Source organism: Bos mutus, chromosome 20 (genome assembly GCF_027580195.1).
Source record: "Bos mutus isolate GX-2022 chromosome 20, NWIPB_WYAK_1.1, whole genome shotgun sequence".
Classification (NCBI taxonomy): Eukaryota; Metazoa; Chordata; class Mammalia; order Artiodactyla; family Bovidae; genus Bos; species Bos mutus.
Genome location: NC_091636.1, coordinates 4,594,127 through 4,605,787, shown reverse-complemented (window position 1 = coordinate 4,605,787; position 11,661 = coordinate 4,594,127). Strand labels below are relative to the sequence as shown.

Genomic DNA, 11,661 nt, shown 5'->3' with positions numbered 1-11,661 from the left:
GGGGGTTCTTTCCTTCCTTACTCCCTTCATTCATTCATTTGTTCTTTCATTCAGAGTGATTGAGAGCCCACTGTTTACATGGTCCTGCTGGGCTCAGCACTGGAGGCTGCCAGGTGACCAGGCCAACTCCCCCCGCCCCCAGACTAGATGCTCAGACCAGCATAAGTTTACATCCTAGTCCAGTTTCTTGCTAGCTGAGTCTCCCTGCATGGCGGCCCCTCAAAGATACATCCACCTCAAATCTCTAAACCTGTGAATGTGACCTTATTTGGGAAAGGGGCACGCAGCTGGAGCTCAGGAAATGTTGGCCATTTTTCAATTGTTCTAAGTCCCCCACCCCACTGCCTGGCTGTAAACGGAGTCTTAGTCTCCAGTGAATTTCTAAGTCGGACCCTGAGAAAGATGCAAAACTTGATTTTGATACCATGTAGACCACCCTGAATTGCCTGCATTCCCTGGCATTTTGTGTGAAGGTCCTTGGGCTCCTGGACAAGAATGAACTCTAAGGGGATTAGACAGATCAAATTCACAAGTGTACAAGCTAAATACACTCTGCACTTGAACTCCTGCCCTTGAACACCACTGTGTGATGAAGCATGAGTGAAATGAACCCCAGCAGCCAGGGTGAAGCCTTCTTTATTTATATTCATCTTCAATAACTCCTAATGTTTAGAGGCTTTTTAAACTTTTTGTTTGGAAATCACTACAGATTCACAGGAAGTCACAATAGTGCAAACGATTCAGGGTTCTGTGGCCCCTTCGCCCAGCCTCCCCTAGTGGTGACCACTGCTTATAGAGCAGGAGTCCACTGTCAAAAGGAGACTGACCCGGGTATAATACTGTCAACTATTATTCTGTTCTTGCCAATTTTTTCCATATGTGTTCATTTTTGTGTGTGCGTCTATGTAATTTTATCCCAGGAACAGACTGGTGTCACCACCACTGAAATCAAGACCCAGACCAGATGCATCCCCACACAGGATGCTCCTCATGCTTCCCTTCACAATCACAGGTGTGCATACCTCGTACCCTGGCAACCTCTAATCTGTTCTCCATCTCACTAGCTTTGTCATTTTGAGAGTGTTATATACGTGGACTCGCAGAGTAGGCAACCTTTGAGACCAGCATCATTCTCCTGAGATCCATCCAGGGGGTTGCATCTATGAACAGTTTGATTTCTTTTACCGCTTTTCATTCTATTGTAAGGATGAACCCGATTTTGTTTAGCCATTCATTGGTTAGTCTCATAACCAATTTAAAAAGTAGAGAAGAGACAGCCACTGTACCGCCATTCCACTTACGGTGACGTTGAAACCGGTGGCTGACGTGGTTTTGGTTTCCATTCTGCCAGGCCTGAACTGTCCTAATGGACCTCCCAGGGCTTAGAGGTAGCACTGCCCCAAAAGGGGACACGTTCGCCACAGTGGTAGCAGTGTCTGTGTAGAGACGCAGCCTGGCCTGGGCCTGTCCAGACGCCCGCCTCCATCCTTCCCTCGCACCTCTGTGGGCCCCACTGTGGCCACACCCACTGTACCTGAGCACCCAGAACACAGCACCTCCAGACTCACGGCCCTTCTCACCTCATGCAGCTGGCCCTCTGCCACTGACTACAGTCCAGCATCCCAGGAGACAGCACCTCCTCGGCTGCACCCAACATCCAGCTCAGACCAGGATGTCCCATTGAGGCCTGGCCACCAGGGGCCACTATCCAGCCCACACACTCAGCTGGGCTCCCTATGTTGACTCACAGACCAGGGCCTCCTGGGGCCCAGGAAGAAAGTCAGCCAGAGAAAAAGAACCAACAAGACGAAAGCCATGGTCTTTTGCAACCGTCACTTTTGCTGTATTTCATTCATATTTGAAGAAGCAACAGAACAGAATGTATAAGAGGACCTTGCTTTGTTTAAAAAAGAAAGTAACTTGCCGTATCTCATCAAACCTAAGATGCTCTGGTTTGTAAGACAACCACTGCTTTATGTACCACAAAGAAAGAAAATGTGCTTCCATTTAAACCACAACACATGACTGCAAGATGTCTTGAGTTCAGAGATGCTCACAGTAAAGCCATGCGCATCTTGGAATCAGATGAAATTCAGGATACAAAAGTTAAGAAGCACCTCCTGGAATGGTAACAGCTCTTCTCTCTGCGTGGAGCACCCCATGCCCACCCGGGTGACTGCTATTTACTCTAAGAGTTCAGCTCAGATGTCTCCTCCCAGGGAGGATGCCCAGGACATTTGGACTCTATTCTGCGAGCACAGGAGTTGCAAAATGATGGCCTGTGTGTGTCAGTCTGGTGCAGAGATGTGTTTTTTTGGCCTGAGCAGGGTTTTGTTCTTGTTTTGCCCGTCATCAAAACTTTTTTGAAAATCTGACATCAAAATAGGAGAGAGCTGTTGTATGCCTTAAAATCTAAATATAGCTAAATTAACTACAAAATTAATCAAATACATACTTACGTTATCTTGGTAGAGTAACAAGAATTACTGAACCGATAAGGCTTTCTGTGATGGAATATAAATTCGGGAAGTTGTGTGGATCATCAGTGTTGCTTTCTTCTAAACGAACAACCTACTGTGAATCTGGCCTTTCTTCCTGTCGGCAAGCAAAACAATGTATCAGATCAGATCAGTCACTCAGTCGGTCCAACTCTTTGCGACCCCATGAATCACAGCACACCAGGCCTCCCTGTCCATCACCAACTCCCGGAGTTCACCCAGACTCACGTCCATCAAGTCAGTGATGCCATCCAGCCATCTCATCCTCTGTCGTCCCCTTCTCCTCCTGCCCACAATCCCTCCCAGCATCAGAGCCTTTTCCAATGAGTCAACTCTTCGCATGAGGTGGCCAAAGTACTGGAGTTTCAGCTTTAGCATCATTCCTTCCAAAGAAATCCCAGGGCTGATCTCCTTCAGAATGGACTGGTTGGATCTCCTTGCAGTCCAAGGGACTCTCAAGAGTCTTCTCCAACACCACAGTTCAAAAGCATCAATTCTTTGGCACTCAGCCTTCTTCACAGTCCAACTCTCACATCCATATATGACCACAGGAAAAACCATAGCCTTGACTAGACGGACCTTTGTTGGCAAAGTAATGTCTCTGCTTTTCAATATGCTATCTAGGTTGGTCATAACTTTCCTTCCAAGGAGTAAGCGTCTTTTAATTTCATGGCTGCAGTCACCATCTGTAGTGATTTTGGAGCCCAAAAAATAAAGTCTGACACTGTTTCCACTATTTCCCCATCTATTTCCCATGAAGTGGTGGGACCGGATGCCATGATCTTTGTTTTCTGAATGTTGAGCTTTAAGCCAACTTTTTCACTCTCCACTTTCACTTTCATCAAGAGGCTTTTGAGTCCCTCTTCACTTTCTGCCATAAGGGTGGTGTCATCTGCATATCTGACAACTGAAAATACTGAGCATGGCTGAAAACCATGGTGATCTTGCAGGAATCTGGACATTTTACATCCATAAGGTAAGCATTTGGAATTTGAACCAGCCATTTCTTTTTATGTTTTTTTTTCTTTTCCTTTTCCAAAGAAGGATGCAGTAAATCTCTAGCCAAATGCATGTTGATCCTTTCACAAGCCTCCCCTGTCTGGATCACTAAGGTGACACCCCTAGCGAGCAGCATGTGACCCAGAGTATGGCATCAATTTCCAGGATCCATGCAGGGTGTTTTTGTTTATCTTTTGGTTTTTTGCTTGTTTGTTTTCTTCTCAATTAGTGGCTAACATTTAAGAATCAAGAGTTTCAAAAAATCCAACTATCTGGCTTTTCTAGGAAAACCTGAACATGTGACATTCCTGAGCCGGGGTCCCTGCTTGGCCTAAAGACGTTTGTGTTATGACCCCTGCCATAGGCAGTAGGAGCACAGAGGGATTCAAGGAGGGTATGGCATGAGCTTCTGAAAGAGGGGCTGATGCCTAGCACTGATTTAATGAGGAAAGACTGATTGGGATCAATCAGAAGCTGCTGGAGTGATTCAGGCAGGAGAAGGGGAGGCCTGAGCTGGCATGAGGCTGCATGTAGAAGTGGGGGCCTCTGTGACTGACCAGGGAGAAGAGCTGAAGACACGAGAAAGGGACTTCCCTGGTGGTCCAGTGGTTAAGACTCCATGCTTCCACTTCATGGGCTTGATCACTGGTCTGGGAGATAAGATTCCACATGCTACATGGCTGAAAAAAAAGGATATAGGAAACGGGTTTGGTTTCTGGCTTTGGCACTAGAGGCCAGGGAGGGTGGAGAGGCTTCCAGGTGGGGATAAAGTTGCAACCAAAATTGGCAACCCTGGGGTTGATAAAGGCTTTGACACCCAGCTTCTGCATCCTCTGTGACTGTCTTATTTAAGCAGGCATCCCTCACCTACCTTCCGCAACCTTCTGGTTTGGTCTTGGGCCAGAGCCCTGTGATGAAGCTGAGGATTGTGCTGAATTTCAAGAAGAGCCAAATCGCAGGCTTTGGGGTAATGCTAATCCCAGCTCTGGGTTAGACCAGTTCATGGTCAATGGAACAACTGGTGATAAAAGGGAAAGTAAGCTGCAAAGGCCATCGAGGGGCTGCAATGGGACCTGGGGCGTTTGCAGGAATTTTTGCTCTACGGCCACACTGCTCTTCTCTGAAAGCCCTGCTGGGAAGGGCACTGGCCTGCCAATGTGTGTGCATGTGTGTGGGCTCAGTCATGTCCTACTGTCTGTGACCCCATGGACTGTAGCCCACCAGGCGCCTCTGTCCATGGAATTTTCCAGGACAAGGTACCATTTCCTTCTCCAGGGTGGCCTGCCAATCTCATCCTCTTAATTTCACCCACTTCCAATGCCTAGGGGCTGTATCATTAAGGACACTTGGAGTGCAAGTAACAGAAACCCAAAGTAGAAGAAGCTAATTTTTGGCTGACCTACCTAGGGAAGCCAGAGATACAGCTGGTTTCAGGATTGTCTGGATCCAGGGACTCAAATGATACCAACAGGATGCTATCCCTCTGTCCTTCAGCTCTCCTTTTGAATAGACTGCCCACAAAGACAGTCAGCCTATAGCTTCAAAATCCCCTCCTTCAAGTTTATTGATCCCAGATGAAGGGAATGCTTCTATCTAGAGAATTCCAGCAAACATCCCAGGGCTGATGCTTGGTGGCCTGGCTTTGTTTATGTGAGCCAATCACTATGACCCCAATTGTCCAACTCTGGCATAGGGGGTTAGGTGAGTGCCACCCTGACCAAGACTGAGAGTGGGAAAGAGTGGTTCCACAGAGGAAAATCCCAGAAGAAGGGGACTGGACGCAGGGCAGGCCCACACACAGGATATCACCACAGAGCATTTGCCTTTCAACCCTGAGGTCAGAGGGAGGAGGACCTCCTCCCCTGCCCAAGGGGAAAGGGAATTCTCCCAGACCATCTCCTACCGCAACCAAATAACCTCCTCTGTGCTCAGCTAGACCCACTCCCCCTACCCCTAAAGAAAGGGGGGAAGGACCTCTGGATAGCCAGGGACCCCCCCTCCCCCACCATGACTCTGCTCACACCTGTTTTACATCACAGCAAAAAAACTAGGGAAGGAAACAATTTTGAGTATGTTAAAGTACATAAGGAAAAACATTAACCATGTCAGTAAAGACTTTCAAATCAGAAGGGACTGGATGTATTTGGGTCAGAGGATTGAGAAAATTCTGGATCACTAACGTTATCCACTCAAAAGTATCTCTGCTATTGCTTTCCAGGATTTTGGTTTGGAAAATGGTTAATAATTTGGTTTCAGCTGCTGCCACATTCCACACAGGCCTTGGGATTACACAACCCACTTTTGTTCCTGAGAAGAGCTGAGGGTGACGCCTATAACTTGCTGGATAGAAATGTTTGAAGTCAGCATGGTGTGGAGTAACATGAGCAGCAGGGCTGAAAGATGGATGTAAATATTAGCCTTGAAAGCTCACCTTCCCGAGTAAATCCATTTTCCAGAAAGATGATGTCTGAGATGTCTTTTCTGACCTGCGGTGAGTGGGCGCCCCAGGTGGGAGGGAGCTGAGGAGCCCATGAAACGCTCTGCTACCTGGGAAAGATACATGTGGAGGAGCAGCCCTTAGAATGGCTTGCCCCCATACATCACAGCAGGATCCTCTATGACCCACCTCCCAGTATATTGGAAATAAAAGCAAAAATAAACAAATGGGGCCTAATTAAACTTAAAAGCTTCTCCACAACAAAGGAAACTATAAGCAAGGTGAAAAGACAGCCTTCAGAATGGGAGAAGATAATAGCAAATGAAGTAACTGACAAACAACTATTCTCAAAAATATACAAGCAACTCCTACAGCTCAGTTCCAGAAAAATAAACGACCCAATCAAAAAATGGGCCAAAGAACTAAATAGACATTTCTCCAAAGAAGACATACAGATGGCTAACAAACACATGAAAAGATGCTCAACATCACTCATTATCAGAGAAATGCAAATCAAAACCACTATGAGGTACTATTTCACGCCAGTCAGATTGGCTGCGATCCAAAAGTCTACAAGCAATAAATGCTGGAGAGGGTGTGGAGAAAAGGGAACCCTCTTACACTGTTGGTGGGAATGCAAACTAGTACAGCCACTATGGAGAACAGTGTGGAGATTCCTTAAAAAACTGGAAATAGAACTGCCTTATGATCCAGCAATCCCACTGCTGGGCATACACACCGAGGAAACCAGAATTGAAAGAGACACGTGTACCCCAATGTTCATCACAGCACTGTTTATAATAGCCAGGACATGGAAGCAACCTAGATGTCCATCGGCAGTCGAATGGATAAGAAAGCTGTGGTACATATACACAATGGAGTATTTACTCAGCCATTAAAAAGAATACATTTGAATCAGTCCTAATGAGGTGGATGAAACTGGAGCCTATTATACAGAGTGAAGTAAGCCAGAAAGAAAAATGCCAATACAGTATATTAATGCATATATATGGAATTTAGAAAGATGGTAACAATAACCCTGTATATGAGACAGCAAAAGAGACTCTGATGTATAGAACAGTCTTTTGGACTCTGTGGGAGAGGGAGAGGGTGGGATGATTTGGGAGAATGGCATTGAAACATGTATAAGATCATATATGAAACGAGTCGCCCATCCAGGTTCGATGCACAATACTGGATGCTTTGGGCTGGTGCGTTGGGACGACCCAGAGGGATGGTATGGGGAGGGAGGAGGGAGGAGGGTTCAGGATGGGGAACACATGTATACCTGTGGTGGATTCATTTTGATATATGGCAAAACCAATACAATATTTTAAAGTTAAAAAATAAAAAAAAAAATGAATGAAAAAAAAAAAAGAATGGCTTGCCCTGATCCCAGTTTGCTCAGCATGAGAACTTTAGAAGTCCAGACCCTACCACTCGAAAAACCTGAAAACCACCTAAATGCCCCCAAAAGAATGGAGGTGGGTGAAACCATCAGGTTCATTCACTTACTCAGCAAATATTCATTGAGTGCCTTTTATGTGCCAGCGATTATCTCTGGGTAAGAGGTTTCCCAATAATTTTTTTTTTCCTTCTGTAGAATTTGTCAGTGTTTTCCCAATTTTCTCAATAAGCCTGTATCACTTTTATCATCAGAAAAAAAAAATCAATGATCTCATTCAGTAAGCACAAAATCAACAAAAGGAACTCATGCTCGGAGACCACGCTGGCAGCAGGCACCAGTTACCTATTGCCGTGTAACAAATGTGCCAAACGTAGTGGCAAAAACTAACAACACTCATTCATTCGTCGTTATTTTCTCTCATGGTCCTGGGGTTGTCCAGGCTCAGCTATACACTTCTCAGTTTCTCACGTACATTTGACATCAGATGATGGCTGATGCTGGAATCATTTTGAAAGTTTCCCCGCTCGCACGTCTGGCATTTAAGGCTGGCTGTTGCTGGGACCTCAGCTGGGCTGGAGCACCAGCAAGTGGGCTCCTCGTGTGGCCTGGCCTTCTTTACAGCATGGTGGCTGTGTTCCAAGGGGGAGTGTTCCAAGAGAGAGCCAGAAGGATGCGATGTTGCCTGATGACCTTGTCTCAGATGTCACACAAAAACACTTCCACTGCAGTCACAGAAGCAAAAGTCACGGAAGTCAGCCTATATTCAAGGGGAGACGACTTAGACTCCACCTTATGACGGGAGGCTTGTCAGGAAATTTGCAAATATCTTTAACAGGGATTACACCGTGTTTTCCTGAATCAAAGCTCCCAAGCACCTCTGTGATCTTTCAACACCAGCAGTCATCCTTCCCACCACTCTGTGAGTTCCTGTCTTATCTGTCTTCTCAGAATCCCTGGCCCCCACTTCAGACCCTCTACTCTCAGCAGGAGACCTGGTCCCCTCAAGAAAGGGAAACCAGACACAGCAGATGTCCCCACGCATACGTACTCTTAGGGCTGAATCTGAACCCCCTTTCCAAGGTGCCCTCTCTCCGCTCAACTCCTCCATGACCTCACCCAACCCACTGGTCCATCCTTTCTCTCCCTTTTCCTTCACATTCTTGGAATGTGCTCTGTTTCTTGACCCTAAATAAGCCAGTTCCTCAGAGCCTGGGGGAGGGAACCGTTCAGAAAGTTATTGCAATCAGGCGGCCCAGGTCAGATCAGGGCAGTGGGAAAAGGCAGGAAAGGGTCGGCCGAAAGCAAGCCCCTTTGAACACAGCTTTGAGGTTTCCAGTTTTTTGTCTCATGCATCATGGTATCTTTCTTACTAAATATGTCAGACAGAGTTCCCTCTGTCCTCTTAAGTCCCAGAGCAGCGAGTAGTCATGGATCCTGCTGTGAAGAGGCTGAAAGACAAAGCCTTTCCAGAGAAGCAGAGTCAGGAGGCAGCAGGAGCAGGGTCCTGGGGCTGAGAGTGCCTTTCTCAGAGGCTGAATCAGTTAATCCTAGCCTAGAGAAGGAGGGTGGCCGCTGTCACTCCCTGTCTGCAGATTCCCTATGGTGGTGTGCAAAAATGCTCTCCCCAAGCTTACTAGTTAAGTGGAAACTGGCTGTGATGAACCTGCACACAGCACCAGAGCGACATCAACGCTGCACAGGGACCCAGGGAGAGGACGGAGAGCCTGGCAGTGGTGTTGTAAGGCTGCGGGGTCACAGTTCACACTCATCAGCATATCCAACACCCCATCCAACTGTGTGGAAACGACTTCTGAAAAAGCAGAACAGCTTTGGAAGAAACAATATCACCTAAGAAACCTAGAAGAGAAGTCATAAGTGACAAAGAAAAACAAATCAGGAAGCAGCATTTGTACTGGATACCTTATGGCATTATTTTGCATTGAACACAAACACACTCACTGTATGTGTGAAACAGTTGTTTAAATGCTGGATATTATGCTGGAATGTCTAACAATCCCAAAATATCTGATAAGCTGTGAGGATAGGAGTCTAAGAGTGTATATTTGCCATGATGTTTGGGGAAATCGGTGGGGATTTCTGGATGGACTGGATATCAGGATGGTTCTTCTCCTTCAAATCAAGGATGGCGCAGCCTTTTGCCTTCTGAAGTCCACAGCTCAGGATAGGGGTTCAGGACTGGGGTGATGAGCAGTGCTTGTCCCCAGTTCCCCACCCGATGCCAGACCTGGTCATCATAGGTCTCCACGGCTGCCACTCTGCTGGGCAAGACATCATATATGTCTCATTTCAGTTGTGGATCATGGATTTCCAGTTGAGGGAGAGCATTTTTTCATCCTTTATTGGTTGGTTGTATCTCTTGACTCCCATTAACTTCCTGGGCACAGAGAGACCATCTCTGGCTGGTGCCCTGAACTCCCTCCAGTCTAACCTTTAGAAATCCCCAGGGTCTCTGACAGGCTCTCCCACAAGCAGCTTTCTGAACAGGGCAGACAAGCACATTCCAAGAAGCAGGGCTGTCCGAGCTCCGCTGGGAAGGAGTGTGACTCCGGCACCTACTTCCTCTCTGGGTTCCTCTGCCTTCCTCCCAGAAGGGGAGGTTGGGGGCCTTCTAGGCTTTCCTGAGGAAGTGCCCAATTAAACACCAGCTGGTATGGCCAGAGAGTAGACACAGTGTGGGGCACGTGACCAAGGGTGTGTGCCACTCGCTGGGGCTTTGGGAGAGCCTTCCACACCATAGAGCCACTTGTCATTTGGAAATGCCGAAAGGAGCCGGGAGGCACGTTCAGCCAGATGGTCCGACTGTCCTCCATGTGCTCTAAGGCCACGCGGCTCCACACGGCCACAGGCTCCACGACCTGCAGAGTGACCTTCATTACCCAAGGGCACTGATCACCTGCATCTGTACCCTCGGGGGTCCCTGTGGGTTGGCCCTGAGCAGAGGGCTGGGGAAGGGGCCCTGAGTTTTAAACACTGCTGGCCTTCTGACTTGATCGGTAGTGGGTTAGAGAAGATAATGACATTTCAGTGTGTCTTGCTCATTAATTGTTTTTGCGTGAGAGCAAGCCCCCCAGACCACAGAACCAATCATACATAGACACGAATGACTGAGCAAAAATTTTTAAAAAACAAAACAACTGGCCCCTAGATTTACTTCTAATTTACAACATGCCCTCTTATTATTTTTTTTTTTCAATTTATCCGCCCTCAAAGCCTGAGTTTTTAGTCTCTTATGGCTGAAAGAAGTTGAGCCTCAGAGAAGTCTAGGAACTTGTTCAGTATCAGAAACAGTAGAGCCAGGGAATGTAAAAACTGTCTGGAAAGCAGTCTGGCAGTTCTTTTAAAGAGTTAAATCTAGAGTTACCCCATGACTCAGCAATTCCACTTTCAGGTACATTTCCAAGAACAATGAAAACATGTGTCCATGCAAATACTGTTACAAAAAATTTTTTTTTAATTTTGAGATGATATATATATATAAAAAAGACCCATGATAACCAATGTTTGTTCAATACATTTTTAAAATGAGAAGGGAAAAAACTCTTTCATGAATGTTCATAACATACTCATGATAGCCAAAAAGTGGAGACAACCCTAATGTCCATCAACAGACAAAAAGATAAACAAGACTTCCGTGGTGGCCCAGTGGCTAAGATTCCATGTGTCCCGTGCAGGGGGCATGAGTCTGTTTTCTGGTTGGGGAACTAAGATCCCACATGCCATGCAATACGGCCAAAAAACTTACGTTTTTTTAAAGAAACATCAACAAAATGTGGTCAGTCTATACACTGGAAGATTATTCTGCCACGGAAGGAATGAAGCTCTGATAAAACCTACTGTAACAACACAGATGGGCCAAAACCATTATGCTCTGTGGAGGAAGCCAGTCCCCAGAGACCACGTTTTATATGATTCCAACCACATAAAAGTCTAGAATAGGAAAATCTATAGAGATGGAAGTAGATTAGTGGCTATTTAGGGCTGGGGGTGGGATTGGGGAATGGAGGAGTAATTGCCAACAGGTACCGAGTTTCTCGTTGAGGTGATGAAATGTTCTAAAATTGTGGTGATGTTTGCACATACCTGTGAATATATTGGTACTAAAACCATTGGATTGTTCACTTTAAGTGATAAATTGTACAATATGTGAATTAAATCTAAATAAAGCTGTAAAAAAAACCCAAAAACTGTCAAAGCCAAGGCTTGCCATATGAGCTTTTGAGTAATAACTTCATCTCCTCTTTCCACACATCAGGCTGAAGGTCAGTGCATGAAGTGCCTGATTGAGCCCCAGAGGCATC

The 11,661-nt window shown here is 46.3% G+C and overlaps 1 pseudogene; it reads right to left on the bottom strand.

Annotated features, from left to right (window-relative positions):
- Nucleotides 1–2,542: 2,542 nt before the first annotated feature.
- Nucleotides 2,543–3,570, bottom strand: LOC102275148 (small ribosomal subunit protein eS27-like; annotated as a pseudogene).
- Nucleotides 3,571–11,661: the final 8,091 nt, after the last annotated feature.